We start from the raw sequence: 13142 nt of genomic DNA, 5'->3' as shown, positions 1-13142 counted from the left end.
CTGCCTCATCACTAGTGGAGGACGACTTTGGCAAAGCTCAAGTATTCTCTAAATACTTTAGCGATGTATACATAGAAACGCCCTTCTCACCAGTCCATGAAAATCCACCCACACAAGCACTGGACAGCGTGACCATTAAAGAACTTGATGTCTTTGGTCTGCTAGTTAAGCTTGACATAGGTAAATCCACTGGACCCGATGAACTGCATCCTAGGTTACTAAAAGAATTAGCTAACTTTGTTGCGAACCCTTTAAGTGTATGTTTTAATCTATCCGTAACCCAGGGTCGTCTACCAAAAGACTGGAAGAACGCCATAGTAAATCCAGTCTTCAAAACAGGTACAAAACATAAGCCTGAGAATTACCGACCAATTAGCCTAATTAGTGTGGTTGTTAAAATCTTAGAAAAGATTATTCGGAAGGGGCTGTTAAAGTATCTCGATGAAAACCGGATCCTCTCCAAAAAGCAGCATGGCTTTAGAACAGGTTACTCTTGTCTCACAAACTTATTAGTCGCTCGTGAAAGCTGATGCGCTCTTAAGGACCAAAAGTTACATATAGACGTGGCTTACATCGATTTCAGCAAACCTTTCTACAAAGTTCCGCATAACCGGCTGTTATATAAGCTAAGGAATGTCGGGATTGAAGGCAATCTATTGATGTGGATAAAAGACTTCCTAGTTGGGCGTCAACAAAGAGTAAGGGTGAACTCCAAGTTGTCTAGCTGGGAAACTGTGCTTAGTGGAGTCCCCCAGGGTACAGTTATGGGGCCAGTGTTATTCCTCCTGTACGTAAATGACCTCCCTCGTCTACTATCGTCATCGGTCTTACTCTATGCTGACGATGTCAAGATATGGAGAGTGATACAAAGCAAGGACGATAGCTTAGAACTTCAAAATGACCTGGAGAGATTATCTGAATGGTCCCAAACCTGGCAATTGCCGATAAACACTTCCAAGTGTATTGTGATGCATATTGGCCACCAGGGTACAGATACATACACGATGAATAACACTGAGTTACCTATTGTCCAGGCACACAATGACTTAGGCGTCATCGTTAGCCAAGACTTAAAGACTACTGCACACTGCCGTGCAATAGCCGCCAAAGGTTTTAGGACTTTATGGTCCATACGCAGGGCTTTTAGGCATCTCGACGCTAAAACGTTCCTGACTTTGTATACAGTGTTCGTACGTTCTAAACTTGAGTACTGCATACAAGCAGCTAGCCCCTGCCTAAAAAAAGACAGTGAACTCTTGGAAAGGGTTCAGAGAACAGCAAATAGGCTGATTCCCGGAATAGCGAAGCTCCCGTATGGTACTAGACTGACCAAGCTAAACCTATTCCCGCTGTCATATCGAAGAATCAGAGGCGACTTGATTACAGTTTTAAAATTGCTTAATGACAAATTTGCACCTGATATGCCCTCATTTTTCTTGTCTTCCAAAACAGAAAATCTACGAGGACACTCCAAAAAAGTTCACAAGCCCAGAACGAATTACTTGTCAGCTGACTACCGACTTTCCCATCGAATAATCAACGAGTGGAATTCCTTACCTCAGCAAGTGGTTGAGGCTCCATCCGTCGACTCCTTCAAAAGAAAGTTGGATCAGCTGAGAGACCATCATTGCCAGGACTAACACAGGCCATCAAGCCTCCTGTCCTTTCCAAACTGAAACTGAAACTGAATGAAAAGAGTAACACCATTTATCACAGTCATCTATTCATAGCTCAGTTATTTTCCATTGTAGCGGTATATAAATCCCAAAAATAAATAGCTCTGTAAGTGTTCAAAATAGGATGCTGACGACATTGGTTTCAACAGACTCACCTAGCTGAAGGTGCTCGGTCATGCATCCGCACTAGATCACGAGTGGGAACGCCGTGCTCAGCTTTTCCCGCGATCACTAGCCAGTTTAAATCAGTCACTTCTCAATATATTGATAAGTTATCAGATCTATCTTCGAACCTCCTCGCTCCTGTCTTTTGATTTCACTGGGTGGGCACGATTCATAATAGAAGGTGTTGCTGGTAAAGTGTTGTCAAACTATAATTCCTGTAGCATCTTCACCATAAACTTAAGAAGACAAGATCAGGGAGTTATTCTCAGCCATTTGACTGTCTCATTGCATTTATTATGCAATCCCTTATGGTATGACCAGCCGTCTGTAGGGTTGAGGAGACGCCATTAGTTTCAGGCAGAGCGCTTAGTACTGATGCGTTTGCAGGTACTGGATTTTATATGGAGAGACGATACGATGAGTGTGGTGTGTGCCCGGCAAGTAGAGTTTTTCAGGCTATGGAGTGAAAAAAAGTGCTTGGACTCCATTCACATGTGCCTTCAAGGATATGCGGGGGAAAATTCGTGCGTTCCCTTTCCCATGATTATTCTCTTCTTCCTTCCACTCACATTTTGCTTTTCCTTATTTATTTGCAATTATTGTTATTACCGTATCACTCAAAGTTTACAGGGCCTGGTCAACTCCTAAATTTCGTCAGGGTCCTGACTACTGTTCACTTTTGCTTTAATTAACCCCTTTTTGGTGGTAGCCATATTGAAAATCTTGTCCTTAATTGATTGTAATGGAATTACTGCTTGTTTCTGTCGTTAGTACAACCATATGTTTCACTGATGAAACTGATAACATGCAGCTGTCAGGCGATCGGAGATGCTGATCGTAAGATAAGTGCGTTTGAGATCTGATCCCGAATTTACCTAGGAGCTTTAAAGGGATCCTACGAATGTGCCTAAGCCTTCAACATAAGTACACCAGTATCGGTGTTTACTACCATCTAGAATTGGTAGTTAATCTGGTTAGATATATTGAAGTTTTGTTGGATACTCTCAATTATGATACCTTGAACTTACATATTATTGTGGACAGACCTTCCATTTCAAATAATCAACAGTTATGGGGCATATTGGGACGTAACGTTGCCCCAAGGTTTAGTGTTGTTCATTATAGGTGTTTATGGAGGGGATACTAAGTTGGCTGGATCTAACAAAATACATCTCCTTGGAGGAAGGATGGCGTTTCCAAATGATGAATATGCATCACGAACTGATGACATCTTTTATCAGCAGATTCAAACAACTCACCGTCAGGGCCATTCTAATTTTCAGACACTTGGAATCAACACTATTTGAAGATTCTTTTTAGATTCACGGTATACTTAGGTGAGATGAAGAAACTTATCAATCTACAGATTGATTTCTCTCTCAAAAGACTTGGGAACATGAACCAATCTGCGATTATGGACATAAGTAGGTTATTCTCAAGTTGTGTTCAAACTTTCAGTTTAAATGTCGTTCACTAAACTTTGTCACAGTATGCAAAGAGACAGAAAGTCGACCGTTCCTTCTCTATCTGGGCTCTATCATCCTCAAACATTCTTTGCCGCTACCGTTGTATTTAAATTCCAAGCGTTTAGCATTGGTTGCATAATTTTTGTGCATCGCCGATCACAAAGTAGCGCAACCGGTTTTGTTAGGAGTGATTTAATAAACATTTTTGCGGAATATAAGTAGTGTTATGGACCAGAAAATAAGTTATCACGTATATTCACTGAAGCATCTTTCTGATGACGTTCGCTCACATGGAGCTCGAGATTCTTTATTCTCATCTCCATTTAAGTCTGGTATGAAACAAATTAGTAAATCGGAGCATAGTGCCTAGGCTGCAGCAAAGCAAATGGCCCGAGGCTATGCGGAAAAGATCTCTTCCTGTGGTAGGCTTGGAACTATCATTCTGACAACCACTGTACAGACCTCCGTAAGGTTTGACTATAAGGAACAAATAGTGACCCTGGAACACTAGATCAATTTAATTCGGACCTGGTAATGTAATACCATTACACGGTAAATCTAGGATAGTTACTGATATGGGGGAAAAGGGGTTGACTAAGGTTAGGGCATCCACCAACCCACGTCATCATTTCACAGAACCACTCTCTTCTAGTAACTCCGCCTGTAGCTCCTCTGGGGGTTACTGCCGGTCCCAAGCCCGGGTAAAGCAGGAGGGTTGGGCATGGGGTTGGCGACCCCATCCCGTAGAAAATCAACTCGCTAAAAAAACGCTAACCAGAATAAATCATTCAAACCATTCGAACTCTGCCCTGGGAGTAGAAGGAATAATTATGACGTCTCATGATGAAAGCCGAGTTCCTTCGGAAGTCATGGGGCCGATGCACCTCCTTACAACCAGAGCGACAATTTTTATAGGTACATGGAATGTCCGAACAATGTGGGAGACCGGAAGAGTCTTCCAAATTGCTGCACTCTCTTCTAGTGACAAGGTAATTTGTGTTCTCGGTAGTTACTCATGAGCATATGGGTTTCAATTAACGATGTATACTATAAATCTATTCCTGTTAACTGGTCAGTACAGTAATTTTATTGAATAATAATAAATGCGTTCGACACAATTGGATGTGTTGTCCTCAAAATCCACACTAAGGCTCGTTGGTAGTGTGTTAGCGGCCGAGTAAGTTATAGGATTATAGTCTACATTGTTATAAGTACTGCTCTAATAATAGACCTAATCCTAAAATTGCAGATTTTTCATGATGTGAAAACCTAATCCATAAGATACTACGAGGGAGCCACATCATTTTCTACACTGACTTGTCCTATCGTAATCATTACCAATATATAATGGAAAACACCTTAAGGCTGGTGAAGGGACAACATATTTAATATGAATAAAAGAGATGACTTACACAAAAATGACCACGCCTGCAAGGCTGAGCCATGCTTTCTGATGAATTAAATTGAATTCTTCCGACTTTCTTCATCGTTGGTTTTTTCTCCGCGCTAAATGTTGAATATCCACTTTCCCAGTTGTCTCCTGTTTAGCTTTGAGGATTGTATGGCTAGGGCTCAATGCCGCTATACAGAGCGCTTCAGAAGTAAAGGTTTAATGGCAGCATGCGAAGTAAAAAGTTTCTTCTTTTCTGATAGTTGTTTAACAAAATATGGCAGTTAGACAACAATATAAATGTTTATGCTCACAGGAGGATTATTCTGATCTGGAATAGTGACAAGGAAATTCATATTTATGTTTGGCTTAATTTTTTTAAAAGCTGTTTTTTACAACGCACTGACTTTCTCTATTCCATGTGATATGCTGAATCTAAATAAGTGTATCTTTCAAGGGCTTTTTTAGGCGAAAAGTAGATAATTCGACAACATTCTAAACATAGAGTAAAAAAGGAGAAATTTCACATTATTTCCTCATGACGGCGAAAAAGGACACGTTTGTGCGCGTTTCCCTACGTCCCACGCTTGTTTGAATCTCCTGATACAGTATTTGCTTCTTATGTGATATATTTCTGTGTATTGTTTTCATCTTGAGTCGTTAGTACGTCTTGAATAAACTCTTTAACTGTGGTTGACGGCAGCCTCAAATGAAAATCACGCCCCTACTGTCAGTAATCACAATAAAACTTCAATATTAACAAATGTTCTTGTAGACCATCAGCATTGATCTACGTCGAATGATTGGAGGCCTACTCGAGTTAGACGGGAACGGTGTGATAAACCATCTAACTTCGAAGTCACACCTCACAGTCAGCATCTAACGCGTATTATACCCTCGACGTATTAAAGTACTATGGCTGCTTCGAAGACTGTATAACACAAAGGGAGTGATTACGTAAATATATTAATAAGAATGAGTACAGAGATGTTATAAATATATTATAAATATTATTTTCAGAATATATTATTATTATTATTATTAGCGAGACCACCATCACATGGGCCAGTCCATGGCGTACGATTAATTGATGCGCGTTTGTCGTCCTTGACTTTAACGGGGACTGATGATTTATTCGACATTCAGTGTCCCAACTGCTGGATAATTTGACCAGGGCTCAGTGGCATTTCACTACCCCTACATTCTCTTACTGTCAAGCAAATGTTTTACAACTGATGTTGATTTGTATGTGAGTGGTTTTTGGTCACAGTCAGATGCACAGCATTTGATTGAATGAATTACAGACATACTAACACAAAAGAATAGATAATTTTATCGGAATGTTTGTTCTGCAGCAGTTGAGCTGTTAATAAAGTTACATTTAACGTCAAGTTCACAACTACAAACCTATGATGGCCATTACTGTTAAAACACATGCACTGTTGTAGTGAATATTTAGTATTTATGCACATAATTACGTAGTGTAAACTGTGTTTAAGAAATTTTAATACATTTTTGCAGTAACATATGCTCAGAACAAAAAACAGTCCATAAATTTTTATTATTTTAAGTTGATATAGAATCGATGACAAATTTGTTTCTGCCGGTAGTACTGAGGTTTGGTTCACTAATCAGTCCAGCCATTTTACATTAGTAACTTTTTCTATATGAAAATATATTACACGAGACATGCCAGTTTGCAGGCAAGACAAATGTGTTGCAAATACTGAAGGATTTGCTGTGACAAGTTACTCCAGTAGACTGATATGTAATAAGACATACTAGTTATAGAAACAAGGGGGAGAGCGAGTTTGTGTATATAATAATATGAGTTATATTGTTATCAATAATGCACATTATAGGTGCGCGTCATTCTTACAGTTATCATAAATAATTTAAAATATGTGTTTATAGATAATACCCAATAAAGATTGTGAAATCTATAAAGTGAGTGAACATTTATGGCAGATAATTCATGCAGACACACCAATAAGTTAACAAATGGGTTTGTATATCAATGCTATTAAAAAGGTTGGAGAACTATCGGAATTGTTTCTTAACTAGTGCTCGAGGACAAAGTAACACCGACCATCGAGTAGGACTTGAGATGTCTCTTGAAGGTAGATAGGAAGTGGAGGTGGGACTCTCGAACTAGCGGCGCGTCGATAAAATGGTGAAGAAATTTTTACCTATTGGACTTTCGAGTAGTCAGGTCTCGATAGCGAATTCTGCCAGGTCCTGTAGAAGTAAGTATTTCTCTTTAGGAGTTTTATATACAAAACCTTATTGTCTAGGAAACAAATTGCATGGACTGGGAGCATCACTTACTTACTTACTTACGCCTGTTACTCCCAATGGAGCATAGGCCGCCGACCAGCTTTCTCCAACCCACTCTGTCCTGGGCCTTCTTTTCTAGTTCTTTTCAGTTCTTGTCCTTTCTTCTCATGTCTGTCTCTATTTCTCGGCGTAATGTGTTCTTTGGTCTTCCTCTTCTCCTTCGACCTTCAGGATTCCATGTGAGGGCTTGTCTTGTGACACAATTGGGTGATTTCCTCAAAGTGTGCCCAATCCACTTCCAGCGCTTCTTCCTGATTTCTTCCTCCGCTGGAATCTGGTTTGTTGCCTCTCACAGTAACTTGTTGCTGATAGTGTCTGGCCTTCTGATCCGAAGTATCTTGCGTAGACAGCTGTTAATAAACACTTGTATCTTCTGGATAATGGCTTTCGTAGTTCTCCACGTCTCTGCCCCATACAGAAGAACTGTCTTGACATTTGTATTGAAAATTCTAACCTTGGTGTTTTTTTGACAATTGTTTTGAGCTCCAGATGTTTTTCAGTTGTAGGTATGCTGCTCTTGCTTTGCCGATCCGCGCCCTCACATCTGCATCTGATCCACCGTGTTCATCAATGATGCTGCCCAGATATGTAAAGGTTTCCACATCCTCCAAAGCTTCTCCGTCAAGTGTAATTGGATTGGTGCATATTGTATTGTATCGGAGAGTCTTGCTTTTCCCTTTGTTTATATTGAGACCTACTGCTGCTGAGGCTGCTGCTACACTGGTCGTTTTCTCCTGCATTTGTTGTTGCGTTTGTGATAGAAGAGCCAGATCATCCGCGAAGTCTAAATCGTCAAGCTGCATCCTGCCTGTCCACTGTATCCCGTGCATTCCTCCAGATGTTGACGTCTTCATAATCCAGTCGATCACCAGGAGAAAGAGAAAGGGTGAGAGTAGGCAACCTTGCCTAACACCGGTCTTTACCTCGAACGAGTCGGTGAGTTGTCCTCCGTGGACGATTTGGCAGTTTAGTCCATCATAGGAGTTCCGTATGATATTGACTATCTTCTCAGGCACGCCGTAGTGTCGAAGAAGCTTCCATAGTGTCGTCCTGTCCACGCTATCAAATGCCTTCTCGTAGTCGATGAAGTTGATGTAGAGTGATGAATTCCATTCGATTGATTGTTCCACAATGATACGTAGAGTTGCGATTTGATCTGTGCACGATCTATCCTTACGAAATCCAACTTGTTTATCTCGAAGTTGGGCGTCCACGGAATCCTTCATCCTGTTTAACAATACTCTGTTGAAGACTTTTCCTGGTATTGAGAGGAGAGTGATGCCCCTGTAGTTGTCGCACTTGCTCAGATCGCCTTTCTTTGGTATCTTGATGAGAAGTCCTTTCTTCCAGTCTGTTGGTACATGTTCTTCGTCCCAAATCTTACTGAAGAGGATGTGGAGTATCTTGGCAGTTGCTGTTACATTTGCTTTCAGTGCCTCTGCCGGGATGTTGTCTGGTCTCGCTGCTTTGCCACTCCTGATTTGTCCAATGGCCATGCTGATCTCTTCAATTGTTGGTGGGCCAACATCGATTGGGAGGTCTGTGGGTGCTGCTTCGATGTTGGGTGGGTTCAGTGGAGCTGGTCGATTCAAGAGTTCCTTGAAGTGTTCTACCCACCTGTTTCGTTGTTCTTCAATATCGTTGATTACTTTTCCTTCCTTGTTTTTCACTGGTCTTTCTGGTTGACGGTAATTTCCAGCAAGTTTCTTTGTTGTATCATACAGTTGTCTCATGTTTCCCTCTCTTGCAGCCTTTTCCGCTGTCGTCGCTAAATCTTCCACATATTTACGTTTGTCGGTCCTGATGCTCCTCTTCACTTGCTTGTTTGCCTCTGTGTATTCGGCTTGTGCCTTGACTTTTTCTGCTCTTGTTCGGCTGATATTGATTGCTACCTTCTTGTTCCTCCTTGCTTCAATTTTATCCAGTGTACCAACAGTGATCCATTCCTTGTGATGGTGCTTCTTTTGGCCCAGAACCTCCTGACATGTTGAAACGATTGCCTCCTTGATACCTTTCCAGCTGCTCTCTATGGTGGTTCCCTCTCCATTGAGTAGGTCATGAAAGGCCTGGAACCTGTTGCTGAGGGCTATGTTAAATTCGTTGAGTTTGTCAGCATCTCGAAGAAAGGCCGTGTTAAACTTTTGTGATGTTGTCCGCGCCATTGTCCAGTGCTTCTTGAGTTTTAGTTTCATCTTGGCGACCAGCAAATGGTGATCGGATGCTACATCAGCTCCTCTTCTGGTTCTCACATCCTCCATCGTCCTCCTGAACTTTTTGTTGATGCAGACATGGTCGATTTGATTTTGTGTAGTGTGATCCGGTGAAATCCAAGTGGCTTTGTGTATGTTTTTGTGTGGGAATATGGTGCCACCTATGACCAGTTTATTGAAGGCACATAGGTTTGCAAATCTCTCACCGTTTTCGTTCCTTCCTCCCAGTCCATGTTGTCCCATGACGTCTTCGTATCCAGTGTTGTCCTTTCCAACCTTGGCATTGAAATCTCCCATTAGAATGGTCAGGTCCTTGGTTGGGCACTTCCCGAAGATTGACTGCAGCCTATCGTAGAATTGGTTTTTAGCGTCTTCATCGTAGTCGTTGGTCGGCGCATAGCATTGGATGATGTTCATTGTAATGCCCTCTCTCTTTGTTTTGAAGGAGGCTTTGATGATCCTCGGTCCATGAGATTCCCATCCTATAAGTGCATTTTGTGCTTTTCTAGACAGCATCAGTGCCACTCCTTGTGTATGTGGGGCATTTTCTTCTTCATGACCGGAGTATAACAGAAGTTCCCCTGAAGACAGTCGTTGTTGTCCAACCTGCGTCCAATGTGTTTCACTGATTCTAAGCACTTCCAGGTTGTATTTCCTCATTTCCGCAGAAATTTGGAAGACTCTTCCGGTCTCCCACATTGTTCGGACATTCCATGTACCTATAAAAATTGTCGCTCTGGTTGTAAGAAGGTGCATCGGCCTCATGACTTCCGAAGGAACTCGGCTTTCATCGTGAGACGTCATTTTTCCTTCTACTCCCAGGGCAGAGTTTGAATGGTTTGAATGATTTATTCTGGTTAGCGTTTTTTTAGCGAGTTGATTTTCTACGGGATGGGGTCGCCAACCCCATGCCCAACCCTCCTGCTTTACCCGGGCTTGGGACCGGCAGTAGCCCCTGGAGGAGCTACAGGCGGAGTTACTGGGAGCATCAGCAAACGAATTAAAGCTACTCATAGTAACTATGGTTGAAACTTGGTGAGTTTACGACACTAACGTCAATCCAGAGTTATCGGGATACGATTACCTAAGAAGTGGTAGGAATAGATACAGGAAAGGAGTTGGAGTCCCTACATACATAACTAATAATTCAAACATCTGTTCATTTGTTTAAGAGAATCTCATGATCGTAGAACTTGTGAAGTCATTGGCTATGAACTCAATTTTGAACATTGTACACTTATGCTTGGTGTCATCTATCGTAGTCTAATATTCCCAGCTGATGCCTTTATTGGAACAAAACCGATAGGTCCCTGATGTTAGGGGATTTTAATGCACCTGATATTAGTTGAACAAAAGTGGAGACCATAAGATTTGAAAACTCTTTCAATGGTAGGCTTGTGTGACGTTAATAGGGTGTTCTTTAATACAGCATGCATCCAACCCACATGTTTTATTTCAAACCAAGGATCTTCTTTGTTAGACTCAATAATCACTCGTGTGATAGAGAATACTGTCAATCTAAATTTTTTTCAAACCGTTAGCGTGTCACAACCATGCTGTCCTAATAGTTGACAGCTGTTTTGAGTTCCGGATGTCCCTCATCTTAAGGGGAGCTCACCTTGTTTTGTTAAACCCTATATGCATCGGATGCTCCCTGTTTATTGATAAGGAAACATAGGTACGTGAACGCTTTCAGCCCTTTCTGAGCTTCGTCACAAAGCACAATGTTCTGGTAATCGTTGTTGTTGTATTTTAGGAGCTTTTCTCCTCGCAGATGTCCATAGGAAGGCTATCCAGAGCGCTCTACCATATGTTCTGCCTCTCGTAGTCCTCAACGATTGGTTCTCTTCTTTGTTCTCGACTGTTCTTCCTAGTTTATTGCGTTTTCCTGCTAACGTTTTCTTTTTATCACACAGTTATCCAATGTTTTGTTCCCTTGCAGTTTTTCCTCTGTCATTGCTAGGTTTTCTTTATATTTCCTCCTCCTAGCTCCAGTTTTCCTCTACCTTCGCTTGTTTGTTTGCATGTATTCGGTCCGTGTCCTGGCCTTCGTTGCTCATATTTGGCTGTTATTGAATTCTGTGTACTTGTGACTCATTTTTTGGATCTCTCCAAAAGTATCATTAAGGATCTTTTCATTGCAGACCAGAACATCATGGCACTTAGAAGCTATCACATCTTCGACTCCTTTTCAGTTCTTTTCCATAGTAATCTCCTCTACTTTCAGTAGATTTAGCAAGACTTGGACCCGATTACTGAGAGATATATTGAAATCGTTGAGTTTGTCAGTGTCTCTAAGGAAGGCTATATTAAACATCTCTTATGAAGTTTCTTCGTTTATCCAGTGCTTTTTTAGTCTAAGTTTCATCTTGACCACAAACAGATCATTATCTGTGGCGATTGTCCGCTCCCTTATTCAATTTTACGTCTTCCATGAACCTCCTGAATTTTTTATTGGTACAATTGTTATCGATCTGGTGTGAAACATGTGCAAAATTTTGCATGAGTTTTTTCGGAGGAATTATTATCACCTATAACCATGTTGAAAATTCATAAATCTGTCAGTTTCTCAACGTCGTTATTTTTTCTTCCAGTCCGCATCCACCCATGATGTGATCATACTGGTTGCTGTTCACCTCGTCTTTGGCGTTCAAGTTTGCCATAGAGTGATCAGGTATTTTCCCCTTTCAGTTCCCTGCTATGGACTCCAGCCTCTCATAAAACTGATCTTTATCGCTTCCGCTGACATAATTGGTGGGAGAGTAGCATCAAGTGATAATCGCTGTAATCTTTTCTTTGTTTTTGTTTTGAAGGATGTTTTGATGGTCATTGTGTAATGTGTTTTTAATCTTATAAGCGCCTTTTGAGCTTTTTGGAGAGTATCAGTGCACTGCCTTGTGTGTACGAGACATTTTATTCATGATCAGCATAGATCATTACCTGTCCAGAATCTGGTTTGTTCTGTTCTGTTTGTGGTCAGTCAGTAGCACTTGTTCCAAGCAGAGCTCGATTATATTTTCCCACTTCCTTAGCTATATGAATAGTCTTCCTGGTTTTCCCCCATTGTGCGTACATTTCATCCTTCTTCAATACATGTCAGTTAGTGCAGTGGTTGTGAGAAAGGGAGTCAGTCTCTTGCCTTCTGAAGAAATGCCGATTTTGCCTTGAGACTTAATAACTCTCCAACATTAAAACTCTTCCTATTTTAGAGAAGACTTCAAGCGTTTCAAGTGATTTTCCCAGCTATCATTTTTTCTGGAAGTGTTTTTTCCTGACTGGATTTAATTGCTAGCTTCATACCCAATCCCCCAGTTTATTCAGGTCAGGGATGGACAGTAACTCTTGAAGGGCTCCGAACGAGGCTCTTGCGATTACACTGAGTTGAAAATCAGAGTTTCCGGAACTCCAGTTATGTCATATAACTGGATTGTCCAATAGTAAGCTTCTTCGTTCAGGTATGTCAGAACTCAAGAACCTGTAGATAATAGAGGATATCAGTTGTATTGTCATTATAAAAAATATAACAGATTCAAAATATAGGACACCTCAGTAGTGCGTAACCACAATCTCGCACGCAAAATTCGGACTCAGGACCTTTGGTCCAAAGGTTAGGCGTTCACGTGTGAGACCGAAGGTCCTGGTTTCGAATTCCACATGCAAGATAGTGGATTCGTACTGCTGGTGAGTTCATACTAGGACGAAACGGTCGTATAGTGCTTCCAGGTTTTCAAAGATAGTCTAACATTTATCCATCCATGATCTCGATAGAAACTCAACAATCTTCACAATCCCATACTGATATGCACAACACACAAAAATTCACGAAAAATGACTTTCCTAATTGAAACAGTCGGAAATCTGAACAAATATTAAATAGAATAAACTATAATACAATGAA

This window comes from Schistosoma mansoni, chromosome W (genome assembly GCF_000237925.1).
Source record: "Schistosoma mansoni strain Puerto Rico chromosome W, complete genome".
In the NCBI taxonomy this organism is placed as follows: domain Eukaryota; kingdom Metazoa; phylum Platyhelminthes; class Trematoda; order Strigeidida; family Schistosomatidae; genus Schistosoma; species Schistosoma mansoni.
The sequence above is the reverse complement of the archived record's forward strand: the minus strand, read 5'-3'. Positions refer to the sequence as shown.